General features: G+C 43.3%; 1 pseudogene; it reads right to left on the reverse strand.

The window, feature by feature from the left end:
• Positions 1 to 7,248: 7,248 nt before the first annotated feature.
• Positions 7,249 to 7,713, reverse strand: LOC109461256 (small ribosomal subunit protein uS12 pseudogene; annotated as a pseudogene).
• Positions 7,714 to 11,601: the final 3,888 nt, after the last annotated feature.

Raw genomic sequence — 11,601 nt, forward strand, 5'->3', positions numbered from 1 at the left:
ATCTATGTTCATTAGTGATATTGGCCTGTAGTTTTCTTTTTTTGTGGTGTCTTTATCTGATTTTGGGATCAGGGTGATAGTGGCTTCGTAAAAAGTGTTTGGGAGTCTTCCTTCCCTCTGGATTTTTTGGAAGAGTTTGAGGAGAATAGGTGAGAATTCTTTTTTGAACGTTCTGTAAAATTCACCTGTAAAGCCATCTGGTCCAGGGCTTTTGTTTGTTGGGAGATTGTTGATTACTGATTCAATTTCCTTGGCGGTAATCAGTCTATTCAGGTTTTCTGTCTCTTCTTGAGTTAGCCTTGGAAGGTTGTACGCATCTAGGAAATTGTCCATTTCTTCCAGATTGTCAAATTTGTTGGCATACAGTTGCTCATAGTAATTTCTTAAAATTTTTTGTATCTCTGCGGTGTCTGTTGTCACTTCTCCTCTTTCATTACTGATTTTATTAATTTGGGTCCTCTCTCTCTTTTTTTTTAATGAGTCTGGCTAAAGGTTTGTCAATTTTGTTTATCTTCTCTAAGAACCAACTCTTGGATTAATTGATCTTTTGTATTGTTTTTCTGGTTTCTATTTCATTTATTTCCGCTCTGATCTTTATTATCTCCTTCCTTGTACTCCCTTTGGGCTTATTTTGCTATTCTTTTTCCAGATCCCTTAAGTGTGAAGATAAACTGTTGATTAGTGATGTTTCTTGTTTCTTTAGGTAGGCCTGCAATGCTATGAATTTCCCTCTTAGGACTGCTTTCGCGGCATCCCATAGATCTTGGGTCGTCTTGTTTTCATTTTCGTTTGTCTCGAGATATCTTTTGATTTCTTCCTTGATCTCCTGCTTGACCCATTCATTATTTAGTAACATATTATTCAGCCTCCATGAATTTATGTGTCTTCCAGTTTTTTTCCTGTAGTTCATTTCTAATTTCATAGCACTGTGGTCAGAGAAGACAATTGGTATGATTTCAATTTTCTTAAATTTATCCAGACTTGTTTTGTGGCCTAACATATGGTCTATCTTGGAGAATGTTCCATGTGTGCTTGAGAAGAACGTGTATTCTGCAGCATTGGGGTGGAATGCTCTGAAAATATCAATTAAATCCAAGTGGTCCAATGTGTCATTTAAGGCTGTTGTTTCCGTATTGATTTTCTGTCTGGAAGACCTGTCCCTTGTTGTCAGAGGTGTGTTGAAGTCCCCTACTATGATAGTGTTACTGTTGATCTCTGTCTTTATGTCAGTCAATATCTGTTTTATATATTTAGGTGATTCTATGTTGGGTGCATAGATGTTTACTAGGGTTATGTCCTCTTGTCGAATTGATCCCTTTATTATTATATAGTGCCCATCTTTGTCTTTTAATATTTTCTTCATTTTAAAGTCTATTTTGTCAGATATAAGTATTGCAACTCCAGCTTTTTTCTCATTTCCATTTGCATGGAATATCTTACTCCAACCCTTCACTTTCAGCCTGTGTGTGTCTTTTGATCTGAGGTGAGTCTCTTGTATACAGCATATACAAGGGTCTTGCTTTCTTATCCACTCAGCCACCCTATGTCTCTTGATTGGAGCATTTAAACCATTTACATTTAAAGTGATTATTGATAAGTACATAGTTATTGCCATTTTTAAATTTGTGGTTAGATTGTTTTCATCTTTCTTCTATTTACAGAAGTCCTTTTAGTATTTCTTGCAATGCTGGCCTGGTGGTAATGAATTCCTTTAGCTTATTCTTTTCTGGGAAGCTCTTTATCTCTCCGTCAATTTTAAATGATAGCCTTGCTGGATAAAGCAACCTAGGTTGTAGGCCTTTGTTTTCCATCACTTTGAGTATCTCCTGCCATTCCCTCCTGGCCTTCAATGTTTCTGCAGAAAAGTCATTTGATAGTCTTATGGGAGTTCCCTTGTATGTAACCCTCTGTTTTCTCTTGCTGCTTTTAGGATTCTCTCTTTGTCTTTAATCTTTGCCATTTTAACTATAATGTGTCTTGGAGTGGACCTGTTTGGGTTTACACTGGTTGGAACTCTCTGCACTTCCTGGGCTTGTATGTTGGTTTCCTTCATCAGGTTAGGGAAATTTTCAGACATTATTACTTCAAATATGTTCTCAATCCCTTGTTTCTTCTCTTCACCTTCTGGTATTCCTATGACACGCATGTTGTTGCGCTTGATGTTATCCCATAGGTCTCTTAAACCATCTTCATTGTTTTTTATTCTTTTTTCTTTCTGTTGTTCTGTTTGGGTGATCTCTGCTAACTTGTCTTCTAAGTCGGTGATTCGATCCTCTGCTTCATCTAACCTGCTGTTAATTCCTTCAAGTGAGTTCTTTATTTCCATAACTGTGTTCTTTAGTTCTAACTGGTTGTTCGTTATGATTTCTACATCCTTCTTGATGTCCTCTCTAAGCTCCTTAAATATTCTTATCATCAGTATTCTGAACTCTGTCTCTGATAGTTTGGTTACCTCTGCCTCATTTAGTTCCATTTCTGGAGGTTTCTTCTGTTCTTTTATTTGGGATATGTTTCTTTGTTTCCTCATTCTGGCTGACTCTCTGTGTTTGCTTCGATGTATTAGGTAGATGCCCTGGAGGTCTTAGTTCTTGCTGGATTAGTATGTAATAAATGTCCTTTATATTTCACTTGCACTACTTAATTCTTCTCCCCTGCGTGTGCTCCAAAAGTGACGCTTGTGTTGTGTATATTGTCCTGTTAAAGAAGATCCTTAATTGCTTTTCGCTTGTGAGTAGGTGGCGTTAACTCCTAGGCTGACTAGTTGTGAGACTTGGCTCTGCCCACACAGAGTATTCTGCTGCGTGAGTGTTGACCGCTTAGATGTGGTTTGGCCTCTATGTGCCTGTAAAGAATCCCCTCTGGGTGTGTCACTTGTAGGTCAAACCTGGTAGTACTCTGGCTTGGTCTGGAGTTGGCCGCTGGGTATGTTGAATCTTGTGCCTCTTAAGCTGGGCACTGGTAGGGCAATTACAGAACAAAGCAAATCACCAAGCACAACAACAACAACAACAAGGAAAAAATCAAATACATTCACATGTAAAAAACAATCGACAACCTCCACTCGACAAAGGGAATGTCAAAGATATAAAGACAAATCAAAACAGAACAAAAAACAGCGCCAGTTGTGGCTTAAGCCCACCAAGTAATCTCCAGGTTGTTCTCTGCTGTAGCACAGAGTCCCCAGTGTATTGTGCAGGTAGAGCCGGTCACCTGGTGCCCAGAGTGACGTTGGGGCTGCAACTTTAGATGCGTGGGGCTGAGGGGTCTGGACAGTAGTTTTTACAAAGCCAGTGCAGTTTCTGCCCTTGCCTGTACATATGCACACTGAGAGTAGCACCACCAGCCCTGTGTCCAGTTCTCCTGAGTCTTAGGGCACCTCTTCCCTATGTGTATGTGTGGCGGGCGGGAGATTCCTCAGCTGCTGGAAGCTGAGAGCTGTATCTGCCACTTACTGCTGATCCCTAGGAGTGCCTCCGGAGATGTAATTGCCCTGCCCTAGGCAGGCCAGAAAGGGTGGGGGCTGGGGATGGAAAGAGGGGTCTTCTCTTTCCCAGCCCAGCTGTGTCACACCCCACCCGCAGGCCAGAAACGGTGGTGGCTGGGGATGCAGGAGTCTCCTGTCTCCTAGGCCAGCGCAAACCACACTCTTCTCAGCCTCTTCCCTGGGCCAGAGCCACCGCCAGTCTTCCCAGAGCCCAAACACCAAGGCTCCTCTGTAATCTGACACTGCTCTTCAGATCAGGAGCCAGTTCAAGTCTCTGGAAGGGTGGGGGTAGGATTGGAAGAGCGGGGGGAGGGGCCCAGGTATGGAGTTTGTGTCCTTTGTCCAAGCTAAGGCTTAACTGGGGGTATCAGCTGATGTTAATTGCCTCAAATGCTAGATATGCTGTCTCCGTGGGGGAGAGGTCTGCTGTGGGACGCAGAGTAAAGAGTCCGCCACCTGGCTTTTGTGTTCTCTCTTTTGTCCTGGGATCCCACGTGTCTCTGCAGCTGGGGATGTGGTTGCCCCGCCCTAGGCTGGCCAGAAAGGGTGGGGGCTGGGGATGGAAGGAGGGGTCTTCTCTTTCCCAGCCCCGCTGTCTTACACTCTTCCCGCAGGCCAGAAAAGGTGGTGGCTGGAGACGGAAGATTCCCCCCTCTCCCAGCCCAGCTCCTAGCCTCCTCCCTGGGCCAGAGCCGCCCGCCTGTTTTCCCGGAGCCCGGGCTCCAAGGCGCCTCTGTAATCTGCTGCTGCTCCTTAGTGCAGGGGCTAGATCAAGTCTCTAGAAAGGCGGGGGTAGGGTCGGAAGAGCGGGGGGAGGGGCCCAGGTATGGAGTTTGTGTCCTTTGTCCGGCCTAAGGCTTAATTGGAGGTAGCTGAAGTTATTGCCTCAAATGCTGGATATGCTGCCCCTGCAGCGGGAGAGGTCCGCCGCGGGACGCAGGGCAAAGCGCCCACTTCCTGGCTTCCGAGCTCTCCTCCGTCCTGGGATATCCTGCGTATCTGTAGCCGTGGGTGTGGGCTGGATTTTCACAGGCACAGGTGCGGAGCAGATTTCCACAACCCAAGGGTGGGGGCCGAATTTCTACAGCCACAGGTGTGGACCGCGATTCCAACCCGCGTCCCCACCGCTGCCGCAGGTGCGGCGTGTCTCCGCTCAGCTCCCTTCCTTCTTCCCTTGCTCGCCCACTTTTTCCCCACCTGCAAGTAATCCCTGCGCGAGTCTCTTCGCTGTTCTGCGTGATGAGCAGAGAATCCTTTGATGGGTTATAAGCTTCCCGTTTCTGATAAGATTGGACGGAGAACTCAAAAAGTGCGCCCCGCTGCCGCCATTCCTATGACGTCACTCTGTTTAAAGTTTTTGAGACTTGCTGTATGGTCTAGCATAGCATCTATTTTTCTGTCTGTGCTGGAGGTTGCGGCTCCCAACTCAGCAAAGCGGGAGGAATTGTAAGGAAAGAGAGCCTCAGGAGGCAGGCTTGCCCATGCCCTTTGTTTTCCCCAGAAACTGTCCGCCCCGCGCTCCCTTCCCCCAGCCTGTTCGGGCCCAGCGACAAGCCTGCAGCACAAGTTCATTCTTATCTGTTGAGCTTTTCATCATTATCTTTATCACTAGTGTGGGGGCAGAGCCCCAGAAAGCAGTTTCCAGGCTCTCGGCCTCACATAGACAGGTGCTGGCTCAGGTAGTAAATGGCCAACTGTGATTGCATGGCCATCAGCTGTGGCTAGTTGGCCGTCAGCTGTAACCAGTGAGCCATTGGCCACTAATATAACTGCTGTGGCTACGCTAGAGAGAAGGAAAAGAGAGGAGAGGAGAGTGGAGGAGAGTGAAAGAGAGTCGTCGGTGGGTTGCAGACAAAACGAACAGCAGGTCGCACGTCCAGTGAACCCAGCCTCCAGTGAGACCGTAGTGGTATGACTCCCCTACCTATGGCTCCGTGGGTGTTCCTTTTTGGCCTCACCATATCCTGCGTTCTTGTATGGGGAGCGGGAGCAGAGACCCCGCAGGCCTCCCCGCACGACACTAGTAAATGTCCAGCAAAATTTATTTTCTGTAAAGTCCGTTTGTCAGCTTTTAGGGGGTTAATATTCACCTGATACATATTTTTCCATTCATTAACTTTCAACCATTTCCGATCCTTTTGTTTTAGATTCCCCTCATATAATCAGCATATGCACAGAATTCTTGTAACTCAGTCTCATATTCTGTCCTCCTAACTGCAGAGTTTAGTCATTTACATTTATTGTAGTTACTGATATACTACATTCGAATTCATTGCTGTTATTTCAGTATATGCTTATATTTGTCCCTTTTTTTCTATTTATATGTTCCTCCCTTTTTTGCCTTCTTTTGGAGTGATTGATGTTTTCACTCGCCTCAATTTATTTTTTCTGTCCACTTTGTTTCAAAATTCTATTTTCATTCTTTTTATAGAACCCTACTGCGTGGCTGTATCATGATACATTCAACTAGTCACCTACTGATGCACATGCGTTGTTTTCAGTCCTTTGCTATTACACATAGTATTGCAATAAAGAGCCTTTTACCATTTCTGTTTTTAAGAGTGGTTTCTGGTTTCACGTTGGCTGCCCTGAGCTTCAAATACATGCAAGGAGCTTCTAAGGACTGAACTTCAACAGCACCTTCAGCTTCCTCTTGAGCGATGCTTCCTGCTTGAGTGAAGACTTCCAAACCCTTGATAATAACCAACACACTTCCAACTCACATTCTGTTGTCCAGAATTTTAATACCATACTGTTTTTGACCAATAAATCACATGGTATTAATATTATGCTGCATTGTAAATGTACATTAGATTTACTTACATATTCACCACTTTCTTTGCTTAGCATTTTTTCTTGTACGACAGGTCTTCCATCTGCTTTCATCTTGGAATTCACCATACTCCTTGGATCTGAAAATTGCTGTCCTTCCACAATTGTGAAGAATTTTTCATCCACGATCTTTTAAAATATGGCTTATTCTCCATATCTCACGGTGATACTTTATTAAGACACATGTTATGCCTTACCATTGTAGCCTCTCTGTTTCCTCTTTCATGTTTTGTTTCCCTTTATCTCTCTAAGTTGCATTCTGGAAAATATTTCTGACCTATCTACAAGTTCACTAAACTTCTCTTTAGCCATATCTTATCTGCTGGTTAATCCATCCACTGAGTTTTCATTTCATGTATTGCTTTTAAATTTTAATCATTCTTTTTTTAAAAAAAAATCTTCATAGTCATTTTGTGTGATCCATTTTTCCTAGCTCATATTTTCAGGTTCTCTTTGAGGACTTGTTTCTTCTGTCTGTTGATGCTGCTGGTTCTCACACATGGTAGCGTACGTCTTTGTGGGTTTTGTAATTTGTGCTATGAGCAGCTTATTTCCTTGGATCATTATCCCCAGAAGTTCTTTGAGTCCTGGGCTAATGTTGAACTGAGTTCATTCAAAGAGGATTTACATTTGCTTTTCACAGTAGCCTGAAGGTACTACCAACCTGGGACCACTTCAAATAAAATTATGCACTTGTGGTTTTTGGCGGGCTCAGAGATTGTTTGAATTTAGATTGAAAATTTGTATAGTATATGTGTTCTCAGGGGAATGCATATTCTTTTCCCCAGCACTAAGTCTGGACAGGTCAGTTTCCTTGCCTTGCCTTCTGCATATTAGTGTTCATTTCTGGTTCATACTTACACTTAAAATTATAGCCCAGAACACCGGAGTCCCAGTTTTTCTTTTGCTTTTTTTTTTTTGTCATATGAAAATTTATTACTACTGTGTTTTCACCGTCAAAACTTATGATCTTGGTCTTTCCTTCCTGCCTTTGTATAAGGCCAAAAGAGAGGCATTGGCTACTTTGACAACCTTAAAGCGGACTCCAGGAATGTCACCAGCAACATGACCTTTGCGACCAAATCCAGCAACCAGAACTTCATTATTTTCCTCAATAAAATTCAAACAACCGTCATCGGGTACAAAGACTGTGATTTTTTTTTGCCATTCTTGATCAGCTGGACCCTGACACACTTCCTGATGGTAGAATTTGGCTGTCTGGTTTCAACCCCTACTTTTTCCAACACAATTCCCTTTGCATGGGAAGCGCCTCCGAAAGGGTTGGCCTTCAGGGCTGTGCCCAAACGGGCTTTCTTGTACTGTTTCTCGTGCCACTTCTGATCTCGTCGGTGACTCCGGAGCTTCCTGGCAGCACGAAGACCGCGACGCTTGCCCATGCTGCTGGCACCACGAGCCTGAGGAAAAGAGAGCTGGGGTCCCAGTCTTATGCAGGTATTTTGCATCAGATTCCTCACTAGGGTGCTCCTTAGGGGGTTCACCTGGCCTCTCTCACCGAGGTACTCATCCAAGCGGAAGCTCAAGTACTTCCTTTCAACAGAAACCTTCAAAATGAAAGCTAGCTTTGTACTTGCTTAAGCCCTAAGGCTTGTCATCTTGCTTTGTTTTGAGTTTCTGTGGACTTCTTACATTGGTGCCATCCAACAATGCATTAAAAAGGAACTATTTGTTCAACAATGTCGTCATTTTAATCAGAAGGGTTGAGCTGGGTGCCCAAACTGCCTTACTGCCAGGAACAGAAGTTTAGCTTTTGGTTTTGATGGAAACTCTGGTGACTCGGTGACTAAACACAAACAACCCTATAATGGGTGGTAGAAAAGTACTCACACGCCACTTCTCCTCCATGACAGGTCTCTTAGGTGAAAACCAAAACAGTAAGTTATCAATTTATAATAAATTACCAATTCATAATAAATTACAAAACAATAAATTACCAATTTATAACAAATTACTAATGCTATTTATAATAAAACAATAAATTACCAATTTATAATAACATTTTTGGCATGTTGTCCATCACAAGTAAAAGATATCTTTTTCTAACTGCTTTTCTTGAGGAAAGAGTGGGTTGTTCTTGGGTGAAGGTTAAAATAACCTGACACAACTCCTGTTGCTCAGTGGTGAACTCTACGGGACCATTTCAAAATGTTCCAAAGAGAATAATATCCAGGTTTATAATGAGTCCTTAAAGCAACACCTTAAGTGCCAAGAATAGCTCAGAGCATTTGAATCCTGCAGTTACCTTCTCTCCTGAGACTCAGCAGTGCAGACATTCGCAACGTGAAGAGCATCACGTATTCATCCCCCAATATAAGAACCAAATGGACAGAGCTCATGAGGCAGCCGCACTCTAATCACAACATCCTTGTGAGTTTTACTGTGAAGCACAAGCATCGAACAGAGATTAGAAAGATCTGGGCTTCAACAGCAATGGAATATTTTGGCCCAAGATTGAAGTGAGTTTTAACAAAGGAAATGGGGAAACATGCCAGTAACAAGCTTGGCTAACATCAAGTGCTTTCTCCGCTTTGATAAATATTGTGCTTCAGACTCCGTGAAACTACGTTCCTCAGGATGGCAGGTAGAGGAGAGAGAGGGGATATATAATGATCCTACGGGCAGTTTCCTTCAAGAGACTAGCAAAAGCTGGTGAATTTTTCTGAAGGAGTCCTAGCGGCATAAAACTAGCTTTGATTCATGGAAAATACCATTTACTTTCACGACAATGCCATGTCTTCTTTCTGGGAGATATGACCTATTTCAATGAGATACTAAAGATGTGATTGCACCGCATCTCACCTTCAGTACGCACATCCACATGCAGACGCTTCTCACACTGCAGTTCTCAGAGATCATTTCTGAGCCAAGCAGACTCACCAAAAAATAAAAATTAAAACAAAGAAACAAACAAACAAAAAGCCAACAACAAAATCCTCAAAAAAAACAAAAACAAAGAACACCAACTGTTAGAACTACCTTTAGGAGGCCATGATGGCACCACTTTTTCCTGGGGCCTGCCTTCCATAGTGGTTTACATTTTGGCTTCACCTACCAGGCTGTGAAACCTTGGACAAAGTACTTAATTTTTCTCCTTGTCAATTCACTCCTCCTCATAATTGCCCTAATGATATCAACATCATGTGACATCACAAGATTGAATGCGTGTGAAAATAAAGCCTATGCAAATGTTGACTGAAATTATCACTAGGCACTTATATATAGAATCACGGCTAAGTGAATGTTACAAATGGTCAGTAGAACACAGAATAGCAGCAATCCACACCCAGAATGAATGGGCCCAAAGTATACTCCTCCGCCTCTGAAACTCTTGATCCTGCTAATAAGTCCTTTTGTTACAATGTCCACACTTTGTCATGGCAGCAGCATTATGTCATAGCTCTGTGGGAGTGATGAACCCTGGGATGGACTGTGTCCTTTCAGGCAGGGGATTAGCCCCCAAACCAGAAATTCCCTTGGATTCAGGTGGCCCTGTTCTTCAGGAGCTCCCTTGTTCAAATGTTAATGTGTTGGGGGAAGGTATTTGTTAGCAGGGGGATGTGATGGGGAGAGTTTGTCATTGGAGAAAACTCATCACCAACTTTTCCCAAGACAAGCCTAAACTAGCCTGTGTAAGCACTGCGCCTCCTCTGAGAGTCAGGGACTCCCAACTTTTAAGCCTCGATGTCTGATACATGTGACCCCAGCACTCGGTCATAGTTCATTGGACCGTGGTGGGTGCCTTTCCCAAAGCCCACCTGTGACCTGTGAGCTCAGGTGTCTGGGACAACTCAATCCACACTGGATGATGGTGACTGTCTGAACCAATCATGTCCTCTGTCAGGGCTTCTGAATATGACAGACACGAGAAAAGCCCACGTATAGGCAGGAGCTGCAGTCGGTGGTGGAGAGGATGGGCTCACAACATGAAAAATGAGAGAAAGGGGGCAGTGGAAGCCTGCGCTGTCCCCAATGCTACTGGCAGGCTGCAAAAGCCACTGCTGACCCAGAATGGTGTCTCACCTTGAACATCTAAAATGACCTCTATTCCCATGCTGTTTTCAGTAGAATTGTTTCTTCAAGAAAACTGCTCTCAGATCGTGGCTCTCCCTTGGCTCTCAGACTGTGTGCATTTTTTTAACCCCCTGGTCATGGTGTCCAGTTTTGCTAAACACTTAGTGAGTGTGCTGTAACAGATTGAAAATGTGAGCATGTAGGGTGTGTGGTATGAAAATGTGAACTGCTGAGACTTACAATGTAACAGCTTGTCAACCTTTGAAGATACTACTATTTGATACCTTCTTAGGGAAAATTTACAAATTTTAAGCTGGAAGATCATTAGAATAACTGTTTAGAAAAGAATTTAAAACTACATTGCTTCTTATACTTTTGATATGTATGCATACATTAAGCATTGTGTACAAATTTTTCATAATTGCTAATCCTCCAAACAGCTAATACAATCTCAATTATGAAAGAAAATAAGATCTGAACAGACACCTCATCAAAGAAGATACACAGATGGCAAATAAGCACATGAAAAGATTCTCTGCATCACATGTCCTCAGGGAAATGCAAATTAAAACAACAGTGAGGTAACACTCCACACCTATCAGAACGGCCAAACATCCAGAACACCGACAGCACCAACTTCCAGCGAGGACGTGGGGCAGCAGAGCACTCGCTCGTTGCTGGGGGCGCAGAGCGGTGCGGTCACTGCGGGACAGTCTGGGAGCTTCTTACAAAGTTAAACGTAGTTTTACCTTACAACCCAGCAATTTCTCTCCCAATTTACCCAAGTGAGTTGAAAACTTGTGTCCGTACAAAAACCTGGATATGAATGTCCATAGCAGCCTTACTCATAATCACTAAAATCTGGAAGCAACCGAGATGTCCCTCAAGACAACTGTATAAACAAACTGTGTTATATCCAGACAAAGGAATATTAGTCAAAGATCAAAAGAAATGAGGTATGAAGCCATGAAAAGACATGGTGAAAACGTAAATGCATACTGCTAAGTGAAAGAAGCCAGACTGAGACTACATACGATATAATTTCAGTTATATGATGTACTGGAAAAAGCAAAACTATAAGACAGTAAGAAGATCGGGGCTGCCAGGGGTGTGGGGCAGGGAGGGGTGAATAGGTGCAGCACAGGGGACTTTCGGGCAGTGAGACTATTGTCTATGATAATATACGTACGTGTAAAGGTGAGTACATGACATGCATTTGTTCAAACCCACAGAACTTTATCACACAGTGAACTATA

Source organism: Rhinolophus sinicus, chromosome 6 (genome assembly GCF_057876585.1).
Source record: "Rhinolophus sinicus isolate RSI-liver-muscle chromosome 6, RSI-T2T, whole genome shotgun sequence".
NCBI lineage: Eukaryota > Metazoa > Chordata > Mammalia > Chiroptera > Rhinolophidae > Rhinolophus > Rhinolophus sinicus.